The following is a 16272-nucleotide window of genomic DNA, read 5'->3' as shown; positions in this document are numbered from 1 at the left end:
AAAAGGCCTTCCTTCAGTGAGGCCGGGCCAGGACACAGAGGTGCTGAGAACCTGCTGAGGCCCCTTCTCTGGAGACTCAGGAGTAGGGACACCTTGGAGCCAGAGGCCAGTTTGGTGAGGCCCGAGGAACTGTACCCTACATGCAGAAAAGGGTATCTGGCATGTGATGCCCCTGCCCAAGCGGGTGGGGCTGAGCAGCCATTTGGCCTGAGCCCTGAGCTGGCAGAGCAGTGCATGGAGATCAACTAAGGTGCTTCCAGCCATAAGCCCTTCAGTGATGAACTGTAACTGGCAGGCTCTATGCCTGTGGTATGGGGTGACCATGAGTCAGGACCAACTTGAAGGCAACGAGGTTCTTATTCCACACTAGAGGGAGTTCTCCGTGGTGCTAGCGGACAGGCTTACGGTGGGATGTATCCTGAGCCTCCACCTCACTGGAGGGTGTGACTAGCCACTGCCCTTTGCTTCCTGGGGAAAGAGTCAGCTGGAAGACAGAAACCACACAACCTCCATTCAAGTCATTCCCCAGTGTACCAGCGCCCTGTCTTTGGAACCAGAGAGAGGGAATTCCCAGGACAACCCAGGAAGAAGAGCTCCTTCCAAATCCCTGCCTGCTGCAGCGGATGCAGAGACCAGAGGCCACAGTAGAGGGATCTTGAGACAGTAAAGGAGGCAGGCTGAGACCTGAGACCAGGAGAGGATGAGGCGGAGGGGAGATGGCTTCCTGGCCCACCAAGGCCACAGACAAAGGACCAGGTGGATCGGAGAGAAAGACTGGGATGCTGGCTGAGGAGACGCGCTGCTGGGGACCAATGGCTGTATGCTTATTGTTTACAGTTCCTGGCTGGTGGCAATCTGTTTACTTCCTAATCTCACTGCCACGCAGTCTATTCCAAATCAATGTTCCCACAGGACAGGGTAGAACTGCCATGGGGGGTTTCTGAGACTGTCACTCTTATTAGAGTAGAAAGCCTCATCTTTGTACCACAGAGCTGCTGGTGGTTTTGAACTGTTGATCTGGCCACTAGCAGCCCAACACATAACCACGATGCCACCAGGGCTCTCTACGTCCTAACAATCCCCACACCAGTGGGTATTATCTATGAGTTCTGGGTAGTCATTGCAGCAGAGCAGCAGAGCAGAGAGTTGGAACAGGGTAGAAAGACGGAGGTGGAGGCAAGCGGGAATTCTGTCCTGGGGTAGTTGGCCATGGCTGGGATAGCGTTCGATTCTCCTTCTCTCTGTGTAGCCAAAGGCGGGCAGAAGCGGCCTCCACAGCGTTTTTTTGGCAAGCAGGAAGGGACGTGGCGGTGAGACCTGTAGCAAGTGTATCACTCTCTGGCTGAAGCGCCGGCACCCACATGGGTAGCATCAGCTTCCCAGACTGCTCTGGCCTCTTCCAGTACCGAGACAACCACACAGGTCAGAGAAACACTACATCCACACGGGCATGGCCTTCAGCCACGCTCATGCTTCAGGGCGGACCTGTGCGCTCACCCAGCGAGAAGCCCTACGCACGTGGTGAGTGCGGCCCGCCCAGCCCAGCTAAACTTCAGCCAGAGCCCCAACCCGGTGCACGCCGGCAGCTGCACATGGCTGAGAAGCCAGACGCTTGCAACCATTGTGGCAAAGTCTCCCCGAGTGAGCCCCCTGCTCACTGAGCAGCAGTGCACACAGCCAGGCACAGAGCCCCACAGCACGACAAGCTACTAGTGTTTTAGGGCCTTCCGCGGCCCCCTCCACTTCTTCCTGCACCAGCAGGGCCACAGAGGCACGAGGCCTTGCACAAGGCCTTCCGCCAGGAAGTGGGGAGTAGGCGGAGTAGCAGAGCCTATGGCTCCAGAGGGAAGGGCTCCTGCCTGTCCACCCTCCCCCACAGCCACCCAGCTCTGCACACCCATGATCTCCTGTTGGTTGGCTGGAGCTTAAAGAGATGCCCTTAGGACCTGGGACATACATGCATGCAGTGAGATGTTATCAGACAGCAATTACCTGCTATAAAGTCGCAAACACACTTGGCCCGCCTTCTTCTTCTACCTCAGCTGGAAATGGCCTGTGAAGCCCCAGGAGTCTGAGGATAAGTTAAAAGGAATTGCTCTGGAATTTATTAAAAAGTGGAGCTATCAGTTCTCAACATATTCTCCAGCTAAGTCTTGTATTAGAGCCTAAATTCTGAGCACCCATTTGTAGAAGGGGTCAAAGCCCCAAATCCATTTGCAGCCGTCTTGAAGTGCAATGTTATCTCCGGTAGGATCATCCTCATCTGCATACAAAGAAGGCCAGTCAATACAACCATTATTCAAATTTATGCGCCAGCCACCAAAGCTAAAGATGAAAAATATGCAAGAATTCTACCAACACGCAGTCAAATGCATTGACAACTATTGGCTATTGAAATGTAAAAGTTGGAAACAAAGAAAATGCGGACTTAGGGAAAGAAAGGAACCTGGAGGTCTAATGAAAGAACTTTGTGAAACCGGCAACTTGTTCTCAACAAATACCTTTCTCAATTACACAAATCATACACACACGGACGTCTCCAGATGGAGCACCCACACTCCGGGTGAAAAGGAGATGGAGAAGAAGCTCAGCATCAGGCCAGGGGCAGGTCGGGGAGCAGACCGTCAGGATAAAGCTGGGGGGGATTTAACACCAGTCGGTGAAGGGCAACATAGAACCTTGAATCTGCCCCAGCCGAATTTGAGAACATCTGACACCCTGAACACCAGTGACGGGAGATCTGAGGAGCTGCCGGAGACACCAAAAACGTTGTCACACATGAAGAAAGCAAAGGGTGTTAAAGAGTCCGGCAAGAGAGAGAAGATCAAAGAGCATGTCAGGAGAGACGCTGAGACTGGTAAATGGAAACACCGTGAACTCAAAGGGCTGAACAGACGATTTCAAAGCGCAGCACAAGGAAACAAAGTCCTATGTTATAATGAAATGTCCAATGATGTAGCGTTAGAAAACCAAAAGACACATTCAGCCTCTCTTAGCCCGGAAGGTGATGCCCCATTTGGACTTCCAGCCAAGCACCCAGCCTTCTTTAGACTGGCCTCACGTACTTTGGACAATCACCAGGAGAGACCAGTCCCCGGAAAAGGACACCACACTTGGTCAAGCAGAAGGTCAGACAAAAAGAGGAAGCTCCTCAATGGGTTGGACTGCCACAGTGGCTCAGACATAACAACAATCGTGCGGCTGGCACAGGACTGTTCGGTGATTCTGTTCTTTTGTACGTGGGGTTCTGGTGAAATGAGTTGGATCCTAATCGCAGCAGCCTCCAAACTGTGAGATAATAACGTCCCATCCTTCAAGGCCATGCACGTGTGTGCGGTGTTACAGCAGCATCAGCATACGAACACACACACAGTTACACGCTCACACACACGTTTTCCCCCTAGGAGCTCTGGTGGCACCAAGGGTTAAGTTAGCAGCTTGCACCAACCACCTGGCACACTGGGGAGAGATGAGGCCGCCTGCTGCTGGAAAGTTTGAGCTTCCCCAACTCTACACAGCAGGACTATTCGCTCCTGTAGGTGTGCCACGCGCTGGTGTAGGCTCTGTTGAAGGGAGGTGGTGTGTTTGCTCTTGTTTCTTTGGTTTTATTTGGGGGGGAGGGGAGTGCATGAGTCAAGATAAAAATGAAATATAGCTTATATCCATGCATATTCCAAAAGTGGGGACGGGGGATGGGGATGACCAACTGAGAGAAAGTGGGTTTAAATGCTGTCTTCTATTGGCTCACGTCTCCTGTAGAGTCTGGCCTTACTTAAGCAGTTGCATCACCAGGCAGACTGTGGGGACTCAGGCTCCTCTGCTCCCCAGCAGGGCTGCCTCCTGCCCCACCACTGGCTGGGACCTCCAGAGCATCTGCGCACCAACACCCAGTTTTGGGTGTCAGGCTCCGGGCCAGAGCAGCAGGTGCCCACAGGTCACCTGCCCTCCCTACAGTCACTAGGCAAGCATCCAAGGGCAGGGCTTCATCTCGACCAGTCCTCATGTTCCTCCTGCAGCATGAAGATGCTAAGTGCTTGCATCCGGAAACTGGGGTGAGGACAAGACTAGGTATTTGTAAAGTGTTCAGAGCAGGGCTGCCTTAGGAAGCACCCTGTGGATACCCGTCACACCCTGGTGAGCGCAAATGGTTACTGTGCTCGACGACTAACTAAACGATGGGGGTTCCGTTGCACCCAAGGCCCCTCTGAGGGCAGGCCTGATGGCCTACTTGGAAAAGCCACTCGTTGACTGGAAGCCTCTAAGTGGTGCACAGTTCTATTCTGACCCAGGGTCTGGAGACGAAGCCACCTTGGGTTTGCTTTGTTTCACTTAGAGCTTAGAAGACAGCTTCAGCATAACCCCGGGACCCAGGAGATGCTGACACAGGAAAATAATAACAACATTTTGGTTAAATCTTACACGGGGATCCAAGTCTTAGCTGGCATGTCTGGCAAAAATCAAGTATAGGGAAATCTTCTCCCCAGTGCCTGAGCTATGGTGTCATATTCATAGCAATGCTGTCTAGTTAAATGGCTCTTGTAACACGGAGAACTGAAAAGCTGCCTTTCCACAGCGCCGGGCACACCTGAGTCCACGGTCGGTCGCAATTTTTCAATAGCCAAAAGGGCATTAGCGGTGAATGAGACACATATATGTATTTGACTTGGTTCCACCCCACAAATCAGACCAAACTAGACTTTCCTGCCTGCCCTTCCACCTTCAAATTGCAGGGTGTCACAGGAGCTGGAGGGATATGAAAGGCGGGCACTGTCAGGTGCAGAAATGGGGCCTACCTCACCCATCCCACCTAGGTTAGGGGAAGAGACCCGGGCCCAGCTCTTCCAGCTCCGGGGTGGGGGTGGGGGTCACCTCCCAACGCCCAGGGGCCTGGATGGCTTCCAGGAAGCGGCGGCCCAGCCCATCCGGGCCCTGGGAGGGGTGAGCCAGCCGAGCCCCGAGGGGGAGGGGCGCCGAGTGGGGGTAGGGGCATTATCCTGGAGCCAGGGCAGCAATTACATAACAAACAAACCCCGGGCTCAAGCTGTGAATTAATCAAACCGCTGAAAAGAAAACCTTCCTCTCAGGAACTTCAGACAAAAGGACTGAAAACAACCAGGCTGGCTGGAAAATAAAAGGCAGTAGCTCTGAAAGGGGACAAAAGGAAGCCAGACAATAGGGTGTTGGACAAAAGCAATAAAGCCAAAGGAAGTGTGACAGGCGAACAATGCGGGCCTGTGGGCTTCTGATCCCGGCCAGGCTCCAAGCCACCGCGGCCCACACCCACCGCCCCGGGCCTCCGGGCGCTCCTGGACACTGGGCGCTAAAGGCTCTCTCCTGCATTTTCTGGTCGGGCCCAGCTGTGAGGAATTCAAGCTCCTACCTCCAAACCCTTCTTCCCAATGCAGCCCAGAAGTCCCGCGGCAGCCGCCAGCAGGGAGCCTGGCCGGGCCCATCCCGGGACCTGGAGACCGGCCCCCGGCTCTGTCCCAGGCATTAGTCACTTGCTGCATGTGGCCACTGGGCTTGAAACGGGCCAGTCCCAGGGCAAGTGCACTCAAAGCGTAAAAGACCCACTAGAATCCGAAGACTTAGCAGCAAAAACAGAATATGAAATGGCTCGTTATTAATTTCCGTTCCCAGTGACATGTTGTAATTGTAATAATTTGATTACCATAAAAACCACACCCATTGCGACTTAGTGGCCCGATATTGGGTTTCCGGAGGCTATAAATCCTGGAGGGGCTGAGGCGGCAGCTTCCTCTTTCTGCTGGGAGGGACCTGCTGACCCTGCAGTGAGCGGCCAGTAGGTGCCACCATGTTGGTTTTAACGATGCCTTAGAAAGGTCATGCCCCTGGTGCCCAGAGGCACTCTACCATGGGGCTACTCCAACTGGGGAGTATTTATTGGACACTAGTGAGCCTGTCTTCTGGAGCTCCCAGGGGCCCTCTCTGAACCCGGTTACAAAGAGAATGACTCCTGGTGATCAGCCAGTCTGGCTTAGGGGTGACCCTCTCTCTCACAGGGCTTGGTGCCTACCAGATAACCCCACCAGACCCTGCTGCCCGGACAAGGGCCCTCCCATCTCACAGACATCTGACTCAATTCCGGGCCCTGGGGTGGTCTCCTCTGAGCCCACGTGTGGCTGGAGAGGCACCAATCCAGACATGATGGATCGCCGAGCTGCCGTGCCCCCACCCCCGCCGCCCCCTGGTGAAAGCACGTTTCGTGTGCCACCCCACCCCTTCCCAGGGCACGCCTGCTGGAGAAGAGCCACCCTTCTAGGCCCTTCCTAAGCCTGCTGTGGATGGGTCTCTGTGGGGAGCCCTAGCCCATGGTCCCTGGTGGTGTGTGTGTGTGTGTGTGTGTGTGTGTGTGTGTGTGTGTGTGTTTTGCACAAGGAACGTTCCACAGAGGGCTTTGTCTGCAAAATGAGGGGATGTGATTGGGGAAGCGGATAAAATAGTGTGAAACACTCAGGGCCCTGTGGGTCCAATGTGAATGATCCCATTGGACAAGTTCATTAGCCTCCGGGAGCCTCAGGCTCCTTATCGCTACAATGGGAATAGCTCAGTCCTCTCAGGTGACTATGAGGCTTAAATAACAGAGGGCAAGTGTCCACTGCATTGGTGCTCTGTGGTGTCTAAGGAGCCGTGATGGTGTAGGGGCTTACGCACTGGGCTGCGAGCAGCAAGGTCAGCAGTTCCAAACCACCAGTTGCTCCTAGGGAGAAAGGTGGGGCTTTCTACTCCAGTAAAAAGCTAGTCTTAGAAACCCACAGTCCTGCCTGCCTTGTAAGTGTATGAGGCCCAGGGATGCAGCGCACGGGTTACCCGTTGGGCCACTACCATTTGACTCTCCCAGCTTCTCCTTGGGAGAACGAGGAGGCTGGGAGAACGAGGAGGCTGGGAGAACGAGGAGGCTCTCCCATGAGCATCGACAGCCTAGGACACCACGAGGCCACTCCACCCCATCCAATTGGCAGCAAGGAGTCCTAGGAGCCTAGGTCCTGGGCTCTCACTTGACCTCCGGAAAGGCAGGGCGCCCCAGGGCTCCGCAGCACCATTGTTCATGGCCGGCCTCTCCTAGCACACCCAAAGCACAGCCCAGCTTCCAGGGCTCCAGGGACAAGCTCAGGCCCTAAGCCCCTGTGTTGCTTTGAATGGGCCCCCTGTCTCCTGCCTGTACCCCCTGCACCTGCACACACATTGGTGGCTCCGGTTCCCCAAATGTGGATACACAGGCCAACATGCGTGATCACCACATGCTTGAACATCCGTACACCTGTCCATCGGCACATCTGTCCACAGCATGGGTGGGAGCACCTCTGGTGGGATGCACAAACAGGGCCCCTTGACCTGTCATGCACACAGCACGGCTCTGCCCCTCACCTGCCTGGGATGAGGATGCTCAGAGCGTGCTGTGCACTTGGATAGCTGCCCGGGCTGCCCATCGCTGTAGGGAGAAGGCCCACGTTGGAAGAAGGAACCAGTTGAGAGACTGCTGACTAGCAGTTCTCAGCCTGAGGATTGAGACCCCTTTGGGGGGGAGGGGTCAAAGGACCTTTTCACGGGGTCGCCCAATTCCTAACAGTAGCAATATTACAGTGATGAAGTAGCAATGAGGAACTGTATTAAAGGGTGGCAGCATGAGCAAGGTTGAGAACACTACTGCTGACAGTCAGAGAGAACACGGGAGGGCTCAAGGTCTCTGATCCTAGACAAGGCAGGAAGAGTCCAGGCAAGGTCTGGGGTCAGCTCGGGCACAGCCAGTCCGCTGAGTGCTGGGCCATCAAGCTCTCTGAATCAACCTCTCTGAAAGCCAGCTCCCACCAGAGCAAACTAGGAAGAAGATGCCCAATACGAATGGGGTACACTCTTCTAGCACCCCAGAGAGGTGCCTGTGCTGCCGTCTCATGAACCCTAATCTTGGCCTTCAAAGTACTCATCACGCTGTGTGACGATGTATGTGGGACCTGAGTCGTCCCAACTGACCCCCACCAGGGTGCTGTGGAATTATAAGCACCTGGTCTGCTCATCACGGGAGTCCTGGAGTCTATTACAATCGCTGGAGTGCAGTGGGGTCTCAATGCATAAGGTAAGACACTGTACGCACCGTCAGCCACATGGCACAAGGCAGGCCTGGGTGTGTCATAGGCAAGAGCTATTCCTCTCTGTGACGGTACGAGCTCGTTGCTGCTCTCTGAAGTCGCTCTGCCCACGTCCACCTCCTAACCCCAGTTTATCCTCAGCTGGCTGCTCTGTGAGGGACCCACCTCCTCCCAGCAGCAAAGCCAGTCCGTTTCCCTCTGGTTGTGTCCTCTGCACAGGGTAAGAAGCATCTTCGGCTTAAAGCCCCTGTTGGGTCTTAGCACACTGGAAATAGAATGGACTCCCTTAGACGTTATCAAATATATCTTCAGGAAAACCTACAGGATACATTAATCTTAGAAATGAAATGCAGAAAGCACTTTGCCTGAGAACAGGCATTAAAAAACAATGCCCATTATAGCTACCTGCAATAAAACCGGTACTCGATATGTTACTAGATATGCCAGTGAGTTGATTCCGATGTTTAGTGATCCAATCAGACTGGGCAGAACCACTCCTGTGGGTTTATGAGACTGTCACTCTTTACAGGGATGGGAATTCTCACCTATTTCCTGAGGAGCGGCTGTGGTTTCTAACTGTTACTTCAAAGTAAACAGCCCAACTGGTATCCCACTAGGCCGCCAGGACTCCCCTCTTCGCCCCCCCGCCCCTTCTCACACACACAACACATACGCGTAGCACAGTGGTTATATGCTGGGCTGCTAAGCACAAGATTAGCAGTTGAAAACCAGCAGCTGCTCTGTGGGAGAAATACAAGGCTTTCTGCCCCTGTAAGAGTTATAGGCAGTTCTGCCCTGTCCCATAGGGTCACCATGAGTTAGGATTAACTCTATGGTAGTGAGTTTGGTTGTGTGTGTGTGTGCGTGTGCTAGAGTTAAAAAAAAAAAAGAGTAAAAATAAATTACATAAAGATTTAGGGGAAAGAGACAATAAGACCCCATTGGCAAACCTCCCTGAAGTTTCTTTCACAAATTAGACCCTCGGAAACCCTTTACCCATTTCTTCCACAGGGAGCTCTGCTCTGTTCCTCATTCCTGGGGTGACTCTGCTTCCAGGTCAGGAGCCACCAACCCACTTTCCCCAGATGCCCAGATGCCTCGGGCCACCAGAGATGTGAGTCCCTGAGCTCTCTCCCTTGGCCCTCGTCTGATGCCCTGGGTCAGTGGTTCTCAACCTTCCTAATGCCGTGACCCTCTAACACAGTTCCTCATGTGTGGTGAGCCCCCAACCATCTAATTATTTTCATTGCTACATCATAACTGTAATTTTGCTACTGTTATGAATTGGGCGCCCCCTGTGAAAGGGTCGCTCGACCCCCAAAGGGGTTGTGACCCACAGGTTGAGAACCACTGCCCTGGGTCCTGTTTCAGAGGCTACATACCCACCAGGCACCCCAGGTACATGCAGCACAGGGCACCATTGTACACACAGGTGCAATCTCCTCTCCGCTGCTAGCCCCTTTCAGGCAGAGTGGCCAGAGCCACGTGGGGCTGAATCACACATCCCGGACCCCAGAGCCCACCCTCGCTCAGAGATGCCTGGGATGTGCACTGCCATGGCTTGTTGGGGCAGCAAGGTTTCGGGGCGGAGAGCTGGAGTGTCCCCAGCAGGCTCTGGGGCAGTGTCAGGAAGCTCAGCAATAGCTCTTCCCTCTCTTCTTAAAGCCTACCCCCCACCCCCCCGACAGGCCCCCTGTTCTTCCCTTACCTGAGCATCGGTAAGTGGTGAAGGGCCCCAAGAGGGGAGGGCTCTGGCCAACTTCACTCTGGACGCCTGGGTGTGCAGAGACCTGAGTCTCCTGGCTGCTGCCCCCAAATGCAGTGCCGAGGGGACACACTGGCCTCCACGGAAGCCCGAGGCTCAGAGCACAGGCTGCGGGTGATAGGCCTCTCCCCTTGCCCCTCCCCACCACCAGCGCTCTCTGGGCCCTCCGACCCCTGCCCACCCACAGGCCCACACACAGAGCCCCTTCCTACCCAGTCACTTCCTCTGCTACCCTACAGGGTTGGAATCAGAGGGGTTTTCACTCCCAGCCCTTCCCCCCTCTGCAACAACAGTCTCCTCCTGCCCCCCAACACACACACACACACACACACACACACACACACACACACCACGAAATCTCTAGATGCAGATCGAGATAAAGTCCAGTCATCGCAGCATGATGGGTGACTCAGACCCGGGGTACAGGAGGACAGCCGGCTCAGACAGGCAGACCCTCTGGGAGAGCCAAGGGCAACAGTCATAACTCCCACCGCCCCCCCCACCCAAGCACACAACCACCGCCGCCGCCTCCTCCCAAGATAGTCCCTGGTGGGCAGTGCCAAGGAAGGAGATCCACATGGCAGGGGTGGGTCAGGGCCTGAGTCCCAGGAGAATTGTCACTTCCTCTTAAAGCCCCAGAGAGTCAAGAACCTCAGGCGGTCCCAAACAATAACCCGAGGCGTGGGTGCCCAGACCATGCCCTGGTGCCACATCCTGCCATTCTTCTCTCAGGTCGCACCCTACCACCCTTCCTGGCTCCACCCGATCCTATCTCCACTGTTTACTCCAAGATGGGAGGCTTGGACAATGCTTCCCAGCCAGGCCACTTGCCCTGTCCAGCCACTGTGGGCCCTGGGATGGTCCAGAGGGGTCTAGCCCAGCTCAGGGAAGGCCACAGTGACACCAAGTCCCTAGGCTGTTTCTGGGCAGGCCCAGGATATGTTCACAGGATAGAACAGTCACCTCTGGCCAGACAGAGGCTCAGCCAGCACCTGCAGAGGAGGCACCCCTCCCAGCCTCTTGGGCACAGAGTTTAGCTCCAAAAAGACCTGCAGGAGCCAGCTGAACCCCAGCTCAAGGGCACCAAGGGCTGAAGGGGCTGCAGTATTCCCATCTTCCTCTGCTAACAGGTTATTGGCTCACAGACTTCTGAGGCACCGAGATCTCCTCCCAATGTAAGGGTCTGCCTGCAAGTGCTCTTCTTGAAGGTCCCAGTGTGGGGTGGCCCTGCCCGAGGCTCAACCAGCGCAGTGTCTGCAGGCCTCGCCGCTCCAGGTGGTCCTCTTGAAGAAGTCCAAAGCCAGCTCCAGGTGGCCCGGGCATGACCAACAAGTAACCCACTGGTTTCCCTGCAGCCAGGTCCAAGGCTGTGTCCTGGACAGGGAGCAGCAGGGACTAGGGGGTGAGGTGGGGGGCAGCCTTCTACAGGAGCAGTGCCCAGCCCTGGCCTAGTCAGTGGCTCCCTTTAGGATTAGCCTGGGATACAGGAGCAGTGCCCAGCCCTGGCCTAGTCAGTGGCTCCCTTTAGGATTAGCCTGGGATATAAACCGTCGAGACGATTCCAACCTGTAGCAATGCCTTTCTGCCGTGCCATCGGGTTTTCCAGCCTGTGGCCTTTTGGAGCAGACAGCCAGGCCTTTCTTCTGAGCCACCTCTCTGGGTGGGTTGACAGAGCCATCCTTTTGGTTACCTGACTGCACCCAATGGGTGAGGGGCTCTCGATTCATTTTCCCCTTTCATCTTCTAGAGAACCCTGGGGAGGGGGGCAAGGGCACTGAGGTTCAGGGAGGCAGGGCGCTCTATCCAAGGCCTAATGGGGGCGGGGGGGGTGGGGGAGTGGCACCTCAACCACCCAGATTTCACTGGTACCCAAGGCCGTGTCTTGTCTCCTACCAGTGTATGCCCTGGCCACTCTCCATCCACCTTGGGCTATATCGGAAGTGCCCCTGTGGGTTTCTGAGACTATAACTCTTTGTTGGTAGAAAGCCTTATTTTTCTCCAGAGGAGTGGCAGGTGGTTTTGAACTGCTGACATTGTGGTTAGCAGTTCAATGAGTAGCCCATTATGCTCCCAGGACTTCTCTCTGGTTCAATGTCAGGTATGAAAAGAATGTTTCTAATTTCATCAGAAATTCCCTCGGCAGCTCTCAGGAAATGTTTTAAGATAATTACCTTATGACCAACCCTGTGGAGCCTCCTTAGAAATGTCTTTAAACCAACCCAAAGCATAGCCCTCGTTTATGTTTCCGACCCGTCACGGAAATGCCCCACCCCCTCAAAGTTGCCCAGCCTCTGGCTTCCCTGGTCTTGCAGCTTCCAATCAGAATGCCGTGCCCTGGGTTCTTGACTTTATATCATAAATCAGGCGGCTGTGTCCACACTGTTAAGGAACGTTTGATTTCCCTGGTTCAAACTGTACTGACCTCGCAATAAATCTTTCCACCTCTATTTGAACAGAGTACGAATTCTCACCCGTCCACACGACGCAATGTGTAATCAAAGAAATGGGTACAGACTCTGCACTCAGAGCGTAGATTCGAGGAAGGGCAGTGTTGGGAGACAACGTGGCCTGGCTAAAAGAAAGTGGGCTTTGCTGCCAGACAGACACAGACAGACAGACAGACATGTGCTTGAAGCTATTAGCTGTGGGGAAGTTTCGGTTTCCCAGTCTATAAAATAGCACAAGCACTACCTCCCTCAGAGGGTCAGTGAGAGAGAGGGCTGATTGTGACGATGTTTACAAAGTGCCAAAAATGTTTGCTCCCTGGACCCTCCCACTTCCGTCCGGGAGGCCTGCACAGGCAGACAAGCGGAAGACCCCTGATGAGGACAACAGCTTCTGGGCCTTCTCGCTGCTCCCCGTGGTCTCCCTCTCTTCAGTGCTGTCTCACCTGCTCTCAACAGGCTATTGTCCAAGGGTTTAGGTGGTTGTTCCCAACTGCCCCAGAGACTCCTATATCGAGTCAGGCATGAGCCCCTACAGACGACAAACAGACTGAAGGGCTCCCATCCGACTGTGCCAAGAACCGCCCCCCCCAACAACAAGGCCTCTGCTTATCTGGTCAAGCCCCCATGCCCTCCCAGCCAAGGACACAGAAGCTCTGCAGCGCTCACAAGCTCCCTTGTTTCCTGTGGGGCCCAAGAGGGCGAAGCAGGGCGCTGTCCACTCCGAAGCCCCCAGTCCCTCCAGCAGGGAGGGGACAAAAGGAAGCAGTATGAAAGCAGCCTCCTCTCCACCTGATGGGAGCTGAGCAGGACTTGGTAACTAGCTACGGCGTGTGGAAGCTCCCGGGACAGAGTTGGTTCAAATCCCAGGGCTTCTTCTCTTTAGCAGTTGCGTGGACTCAACTCCCTCACAAGTCCATTCCAGCTCACAGCAACCCTGGGTAGAACTGCCCTGTGGATCTCTGAGACTTTAAAGCTTGAAGGGAGTAGACAACCTCATGTGAGGAGCGGTGGGTGGTTCCGAACCGCTGACCTTGTGGTTACAGTTCAGTGAGCAACCCACTACGCCACCGGGGCTCCTGCAGCATGAAGGAAGCTAACTTATTTAGCTCTCCTTGCTTCCTTCTTCCTTGACCTAAATCCTGGAACTGGGACTCTCCACGCAACATAGTGTGCTTTTGAGGCTGGGGGTAGTGATACAGGGGGCGCTGAGTGACTGGTCCTCAGGGTGGGGTGGGGTTACTCCATTGCACAGCTCTAAGCAGAAGTCCAGTGACTGCTTGAGGGTGAAGCACTGTACACCCCAGAGTCTGTCCAGCAGGGCTCAGGGAGCCCACCTCTCCGAGCTGTTATTAAAGTGAGTGCAGGTAGGCAGTGGGGGCTGCCAGTCGGTAGTGCTGGGGGGAATGCACGCATGCATGAATGTTCCTCTCACGCCAGAGCACTCAGCCCCAAGCCAGGGTGCATGCCCGAGACTCTGAGTTAGCACATTCTCAAAAGAAGACCGCACAGCTCCTGCCAGACAGCAGCCCACAGCCCAGTCTCGAGGCGGACGCCTCCACACACCGCATTTGGGGGGTCTGGAAGCTTGGCAATAGAAATCTAATTCCCTCCCTCGTCCCTCTCCCTCCTCTGCCTGTTGCCTGGCTCCCAGGGCAGGGGCACCGGGTCAGCAATCAAGAAAGGGTCAGCAAGGGATACAAGAAACAAAACAGCATCAGTTTGTGCCGGCCCCCAAGGCAGTGAAGACCAAGTACTAGACAATCTTGAACCTCAAGGTTGGCGTGCGGTCTTGGACAAGGACGCTTGGGCCTCATCCTTTCTGCCCTGGGTGGCGCGCCCCCCCACGGCACCACAGAAGACAGGCCTTGAGCGAATGGTTGGGGGGTCTTCCAAAGGCCCAAGAGCAGGCGTCTTCAAACTGCGGCCCGCCAAGGACATTTATCCGCCCGCCCCCCTATTTTTGCCCCATTGGTTTTTTTTTACTTCAAAATAAGATATGTGCAATGTGCATAGTAATTTGTTCAGTTTTTTAAAAAAACTATAGTCCAGCCCTCCAACGGGTCTGAGGGACAGGGAACTGGCCCCGTTTACAAAGTTGGAGGGCCCTGCCTAAGAGTGTGGAGCCTGCCAACCCAATAGAGAAAGTGAAGCAGCAGCAAGGTCCTGGTGGCGGGGTCCACGGGGCTGCATCTCAGCATCGCACACCTGGGGGCACCTGGCTCAGGTCTGCTGTTTCCCCGCCCCTTTCTCCCCTTCACCCACTCTCAAAGGTTCTAGGTGGGACTCTACTCAAGTCTGCATGCGTCTACTCCCTGACATGGCCCCTAAGTCAAGCAGGCCCGCCCATCAGAAACCCCAATTTAGCAGCTCTTGCTCAAACACCGTTCATTCCTCCGGCGAACAAAGTGTTCCGTTCTCTCTCTCTGCAAAGGCCTCGTCTCCTCTCCCATTATCTCCCCCCACCCCATCAGCAGCCCAGCCTGCGCACCTGCAGGCTCTCTGCCTGCCGTCCTTCTGTTGCTTCCACGGCCCCTTTACTTACGAGTCCTTCTGCCTTTTTCCTCCTCCTCAGCATCGGCTCCTTTTCAAAGGGGCAGGGGCTCAAGTGGAGGAGGGCGAAGGAGAGCTGTCATCATCGTAGTTAATGATTTCCTCTAGAACGCTCACCCAGCGATGGGGACACGCCCCTCCAGGCTGCCCCAGGTCCCACCGTCCCCCACCAGTACCTCTGGAAACCGAGGTAGGCCCACCTCAACTAACAATAATCCAGATCCGGTGAAGGGGTGGGCCGAGGCACGAGGACCCTGGGGGGGACTGTGATGTCCGGACCCCATGATTTAAAAAAAAACAAATGTGAGCCCTGCCGTCCAGTCCTCGTGACGCTGTAGGGCCATCAGTGCTCCAAAGGACTGCCGAGGCTTTCACTCGTTATGGGAGCAGACAGGCTGGTGGGTTTGAATCACGGACTTGTGATGAGCCCCCCAAAACCCAAACTCACTGCAGTGGAGTCAATGCAGACTCAATGCAACCCTATAGGGCAGGGTAGAACTGACCCCTGTGAGTTTCTGAGACTGTAACTCTTTACTGAGACTGTAACTCTTTACTGAGACTGTAACTCTTTACTGAGACTGTAACTCTTTACAGGAGGAAAATGCCCCATAGCTTCTACTCTAGGACCAGCTGGTAGCTTCGAATTTCAAGTGGAGCGACCAACTCATAACCACTATGCCACGAGGGGTCCCCCCACTTGGGCCCATGAGAACAATAATCATCAAATCAATACTGGTACCCTTCCATGTGTCCAACAAGTAGGGGCGGGCACTGACCAATCAGGATAAGTGGGCAGGTGCCGGCTAGGCCTGCTAGACAGACACGCAGTTTGGTTCTGGGGGTGTGATCAGCTCCAGGGTCACCAGCATTATTTACCAAGCAGTGGGCACTGTTTGAATCACGTCTCCTATTTATTTATCTCATCTTGACAGTAATCACCCAAGATGGGTGGTCTCATGACTCCCGACTTAACTACAGAGAAAGTGAGGCACAGGAGATGTATACCCAGGTAGAACCTACCTCCCAAGCAAGCCACAGGGACGGAGCACACAGTGAGCCAAGTGTCCACAGTGAGCCAAGTGTCCACAGTGAGCCAAGTGTCACCTACAGGGAGTGGCTCTTTCCACTCTTCTGACTGCCCTGCAACATAGTGACCGCCGCTCCTCAGTTTCACAAATCAGGGCATAGCCTCACAGAGGCCAAGCTTCAGCCTAGGGCCACAACCAGAGAGGGTGGCCCAGGAAGTGAAATCAGACACTGGCTGTCAAGTTTCAAGCACTGGATGATACTTCCACTTGCCTCAGTTTCCCGAGAGCTGTATGGAAAGCCATCCTCCCAGAGCCTAAACTGCCTGTCCTCCAACCCCCAGGCTTTGCTGGGCTGATCTTGCCCCCATCATGGG

Source organism: Echinops telfairi, unplaced genomic scaffold, assembly GCF_000313985.2.
Source record: "Echinops telfairi isolate 266 unplaced genomic scaffold, ASM31398v2 ScPeMD7_7424;HRSCAF=8462, whole genome shotgun sequence".
Lineage (NCBI taxonomy): Eukaryota > Metazoa > Chordata > Mammalia > Afrosoricida > Tenrecidae > Echinops > Echinops telfairi.
The sequence above is the reverse complement of the archived record's forward strand: the minus strand, read 5'-3'. Positions refer to the sequence as shown.